Here is a 5,444-nt window from a genome sequence, read left to right as displayed (position 1 = left end):
ACCTGTTTTATCTGCAACCAAAACTTGCTTCCAACAATGGAAATAAAAAAAAAACCTGATTTGAGGCCACTGGGAGCAAAATCAAGGGGTTGAGGTGCAACATTTTGCTCATGAGCTACTGGTTGGGATCACCTGACCTAGAATTTCAAATATGGCAGAACTTTACTAGTCGAGAAATAATCAAATCTGATTGAGTCTTATGGCATTCTCCTATGGACAAAAAAAAAGTGAGAAGTACCTGTCGGAACAGGGGTAGTTAGTTGTAATTCAAAGGAAATAACCAGTGGCACTGGAGGTTTCAATGATATTTCTACGAGAATAGAATGAAAGCAACCAATACAGACATATAGAAATATGAATATAATAAATTCTTTGTGTTCTTCTCAGAAACTAAAGCTGAAACAAGAATTCTACTTTATTTGAACCGATTAAAAAAAAAAGTGTGGTAAAAAAATACATTTTCTCTGTTTGTGCAAAATGAATTGCACACATATTACTGAACTACAGCTCTCAAGTACTCTAAAAGTCTTTAGCCAATTAATCAAAGTTACGTATTCAATCCTAAAAAAAAATACAAAAATAAATAATACAAAAAATAAAAATACAAAAAAGTAATTTTATTTATAATTTTATTAAAACATAAATGAAAACAAAAAGCAGAATCAAAAAACAAATCTAGACACAATAAATAAAACCAAAGCTTTCCTTTAATGAGTACCCACTTCATCCTGGCAAAAACAATAGAAAAATGCACAAAACAATGGAGACAAAATGAGTCAGGATGTGAGGAATTCCAACAGCAGCTGTAAAAAGAAGAAAAAACAATCAAATTACACGTTCTTATCTAAATAAATTGAAAAAAACTGGTGCGACTGACCAATTACTAAAATTAAAAAGTTCTGTGAATTAAAGGAGATTTCAACCCCCCTTGATGTTAAGTGCCCATTTGCCCCCCCCGCACAGGTCTTACGCCTGAATCCTTCTCTCAAGAAATAGTGACCAGTGGCAGCAGAGCTCCAGCCGCCATGTTATTAATCTGGATCTAATCTAATTGGAGTGTTGGTGCAACGCAGTTGTAGAAAATTGGGTTTTGAACCAATACCGATTCACCGAAAGATACCCCCCCATAGCCCAACAAAATTCAGAGGTACAGTGATACCCCATAGCCCACAGAGAATCAGAGGAACAGTGATACCCCATAGCCCACAGGATCAGAGGAACAGTGATACCCCATAGCCCACAGAAAATCAGAGGCACGTGATACCCCCATAGCCCAAAAAAATCAGAGGCAACAGTTGATACCCCCATAGGCCCACAGAGAATCAGAGGAACAGTGATACCCCCATAAGCCCACAGAGGGGGGGTGAATCAGAGGAAACAGTGATCCCCCCCATAGCCCAAGAGAATCGAGGAACAGTGATACCCCATATAGAACCCACAGAGAATCAGAGGAACAGTGGATCCCCCCATAGCCCACAGAGAATCAGAGGAACAGTGATACCCATAGCCCACAGAGAATGCAGAGGAACAGTGATACCCCATAGCCCACAGAGAAGTCAAGAGGAACAGTGATCCCCCATAGCCCACAGAGAATCAGAGGAACAGTGATACCCCCATAGCCCACAGAAAATCAGAGGCACAGTGATTACCCCCATAGGCCACAGAAAATCAGAGGCACAGTGAATACCCCCCATAGCCCACAGTAAATCGGAAGGCCACAGGATACCCATAGCCCACAGTAAATCTGGAGGCACAGTGAAACCCCCCATTAGGTCACAGAAAATCAGAGCACAGTAATAACCCTACAGCTCACAGAGAATCAGAGACAGTACATACCCCCAAAGCCCACAGAAAATCAGAGGCACAGTGATCCCCCCCATAGCCCACAGAAAATCAGAGACACAGCGATACCCCCCCAAAGGCCACAAAAAGTCAGAGGAACAGTGTACCCCCCCACCCAAAGGCCACAGAAAATCAAGAGACACAGTATACACCCCCATAGGTCACAGAAATCAGAGGCACAGTTGATACCCCCATGGCCCACAGAAATCAGAGGCACAGTGAGACCCCCAATAGCCCACAGAAAATGAATTTACTGATTTCATGTGGGCTATGTGGGGGGTATCACTGTTCTCTGATTTTCTGTAAGCCTATGAGGGATTTAACTAGTGCCTCTGATTCTCTGTGGCTATGGGGGGTTTCACTGTGCCTCTAATTTACTGTGGAGCTATGGGGTTTCACTGTGCCTCGATTTTACTGTGGGCTATTGGGGGATATCACTTTGCTCCGATTTACTGGGGCTTATGGGGGGATCACTGTGCCTCCGATTTTACTGTGGGCTATGGTTTCACTGTGCCCTCTGATTTACTTGTGGGCTATGGGGGGGATCACTTGGCCTCCGATTTACTGTGGCTATGGGGGTTTTACTGTGGCCTCTGATTTACTTTGGGCTATGGGAATATCACTGTGCTCGATTTACTGTGGGCTATGGGGGGATCACTGGTGCCTCCTATTCTATTGTAAGCTATGGAAAATATCACTGTGGCTCTGATTTACTGTGGTCTATGGGGATATCACTGTGCATCTGATTTCCTGTGGGCTATGGGGGTGTCATCACTTTGTGACTTTGATTCCTGTGGCATATGGGGGATTTCAATTTGCTCTGAGATTATCTGTGGCCTCTTAGAAGGGTGGGTATCACTGTGCCTCTTAATTCTCTGTGCGGCTATAGGGTTCAATATGCCTTCTGATTTTTCTGTGACCTATGGGGGGGGTTCACTTTGCTCTGATTTTCTGTAGACCTGATGAGGGGTATCACTTGTGACTGATTTTCTGTGGGCTATGGGGGATATTCACTGTGCTTCTCATTTTTCTGTGGCTGATGGGGCGTTTCACTGTGACTCTGATTTCTGTGGGTTATGGGGTTGTTTCACTGTGACTATTTTCTTGGCGCTATGGGGGGCATGGCCGCCATTCAGGGGGGCACAGGGGGGTACTCTGTACCGGCCCGGACCTGAAGGGGGCCCGCAGAGGCTCACCGTATAATTTTCCGGGGGGAAGACAAGGACGCTCCAGTGGCGTGCGCTCTCTCTTCCTAAGGAAGAAATGCAGGAACTGCCTCTACTCACTGATTTACGATTGGCTTGCAGTGACAGCTCTGTCTCGGAGGGCGGGTGGGAGGGGGGTCGGGGTGCTTCAATAACTTGTTGAGTTGCAAACAACCCCCTCGCTCGAGTCCTTCCTCCTTAGCCCTCAGCCCCTCCCTCCTCAGCTCAGCCCCTCCCCTTCTTAGCCCTCTCCTGTGGCTCAGGCTGACATGAAAAACCCTAGCTCACAAGCTGAACACAGAGCACCGGAGAGGGTTAAGAGGGGAGGGGCTGAGCTGAGATGGAGGGCTGAGGTTAAGAGAGGAAGGATCGAGCGACGGGGGTTGTTTGCAACCTCAACAAAGTTTTTCTGCAGCATGTCGGAGCGTCACTGCAGCCTCTTTACAATCAGTGAGAAGAGGCGAGTCTATTTCTTCCTTAGGAGAGAGTGAAGCAGCTGGGGCGTCTGTTCTCCAATGTCCCAAAATGGATCCCAGGGTCTCCCCCACTATCCCTCCTCCTTCCTCTCTCTGCCTTTCACACATCAAGGCGCCATCCAGGGGGAGAAGTGCCCCCCTTTTGCCCTATGTACAGGGCCGGGGACTGGGGGGGACCACCCCTCGCCACCCGTCCTCCCCATCTCACCTTTGCAATGCCCAGGGTTGGACTTGCTGGGCCTGGCCCAACAGGACGGGCCCCCCCACCTCCTCACCTATTTGCAGGGCCATCGGGCACACAAACGGCTGACATCGCTGCCAGCACACCGCGCATCACTGTTGCATGCGCGCACGTTTGCCGCACGTCAGGAAATTTATTTTTCAAACTGGGATTGGAGAAGGGATCCTGGCCCGACGGGGGCCCATGAGGGTTGGGCCACCAGGTGTTTTTTTCATGGTCTGTCCCGCCGGACCAGTCTGACCCTGCTATGTGTGGATTGCCCACTGGAGCCCAGCTGTGCTGCCCTTTACTTATGAAATAGCAGGCGGCCCCCCTTGACCACAGTGAAGCCGCGCCACCTCTTCCATCTTGAAAAAGCGAATAGCTGAATCCTGAAATTGGCGAAAAAGGACCCAAAGTCCTGAAGCAGCGCAAAAGAACCCGAAGTCACGAAAGAAGTGTGTAGTTGAAGTCCTGAGCCACGAGTTCAAACTGGACACAATTTTTTTTAAATTCCCCTGCCCGCCAATGTATTCTATTGTAATACTCTATAGGCCCTGCCACCAACGTTTTTTTTTTAAAAATTTCCTGGGCCCAATTTTTTTTTACTTGTAAGGAGAGGCCCTGGCCCCAAATGTTTTTTTAAAATATTCTCTGGGAGCACCAAATTTTTTTTTTTTTTTACTTTTAAGTGGGCCAATGTTTTTTATAAAAAAAACTTTTATGGGGGCCCTTGCACCAATTTTTTTAACTTATAGTGGGGCCCTGCGTCACCAATTTTATTTTAACTGTGGGGGCCCTAACCACCAATTTTTTTAAAAAAAACTTTTTGGGGGCCCTGGTTGCCACAGTTTTTTTAACTTATTTAAAAAGGGCCCTGCACCATCAATAGCCTTTTATAACTTGTGTGGGGGGGGTCACCTTTTTTATGCTGATGTACTGGGTGGTGAAGTGGGCGGTCTGAGGTGGGTGATCAGGGGTGAGGCGGGTCCAGGGGGCCCCGAAAATTTTTTGTACGGGCCCTGATTTCTAGATGGCGCCCTTGATGGGGGTATACCGTGCCTCTGATTCTGTGTGGCCTATGGGGGGTTCACTGTGCTCGGATATTACTGTGGGCATGGGGGATTCACTGTGCCTCGATTTTCGTGGCAGTGGGTACACTGTCCTTGATTTTCTGTAGGCCTATGAGGGGAGTATCACGTGCTCCGATTACTGTTGGCTATGGGGGTATCTACTGTGCCTCTGATTTACTGTGGCTTTGGGGTATCAACTGTTCCTCTGATTTTCTGTGGCCTTGGGGGGTATCACTATTCTCCATTATTTTCTGTACGCCTATAGGGGTTTTCACTGTGGCCTCTAAATTTTACTGTGGGCTATGGGTGGTTTTCACTGTGCCTCTGATTTCTGTGGGCATATGGGGGTTTCACTGTGCCTCTGATTTACTGAGGGCTATGGGTGGGGGTATCACTGTGCCTCTGATTTACTGTGGCTATGGAAGAGTATCACTTGCCTCTGATCAGGAAAATCAGAGGCACAGTACACCCCCCCATAGGCCACAGAAAATCAGAGGCACAGTAACCCCCCCCAATTTAGCCTCTCAGTAAATCAGAGCACAGTGACACCCCCATGCCCTCAGTTAAATGCAGAGGCACAGTGAACCCCCCCCCCATAGGCCACAGTAAATCAGAATCTCTCTCTTTT

At 47.3% G+C, this 5,444-nt stretch overlaps 1 long non-coding RNA gene across 1 annotated transcript in view; it reads right to left on the bottom strand.

The window, feature by feature from the left end:
- Window positions 1–689: 689 nt before the first annotated feature.
- Window positions 690–5,444, bottom strand: part of LOC121394912 — a 12,290-nt gene continuing 7,535 nt past the window's right edge. The window contains exon 2 of the long non-coding RNA XR_005962088.1: window positions 690–803. This is a non-coding gene — a long non-coding RNA (uncharacterized LOC121394912). The remainder of the gene's footprint in view (window positions 804–5,444) is intronic.

This window comes from Xenopus laevis, chromosome 1L, assembly GCF_017654675.1.
Source record: "Xenopus laevis strain J_2021 chromosome 1L, Xenopus_laevis_v10.1, whole genome shotgun sequence".
In the NCBI taxonomy this organism is placed as follows: Eukaryota; Metazoa; Chordata; class Amphibia; order Anura; family Pipidae; genus Xenopus; species Xenopus laevis.
Note: the sequence above shows the minus strand (reverse complement) of the source record. Positions and strands in the feature narration are given on the sequence as shown.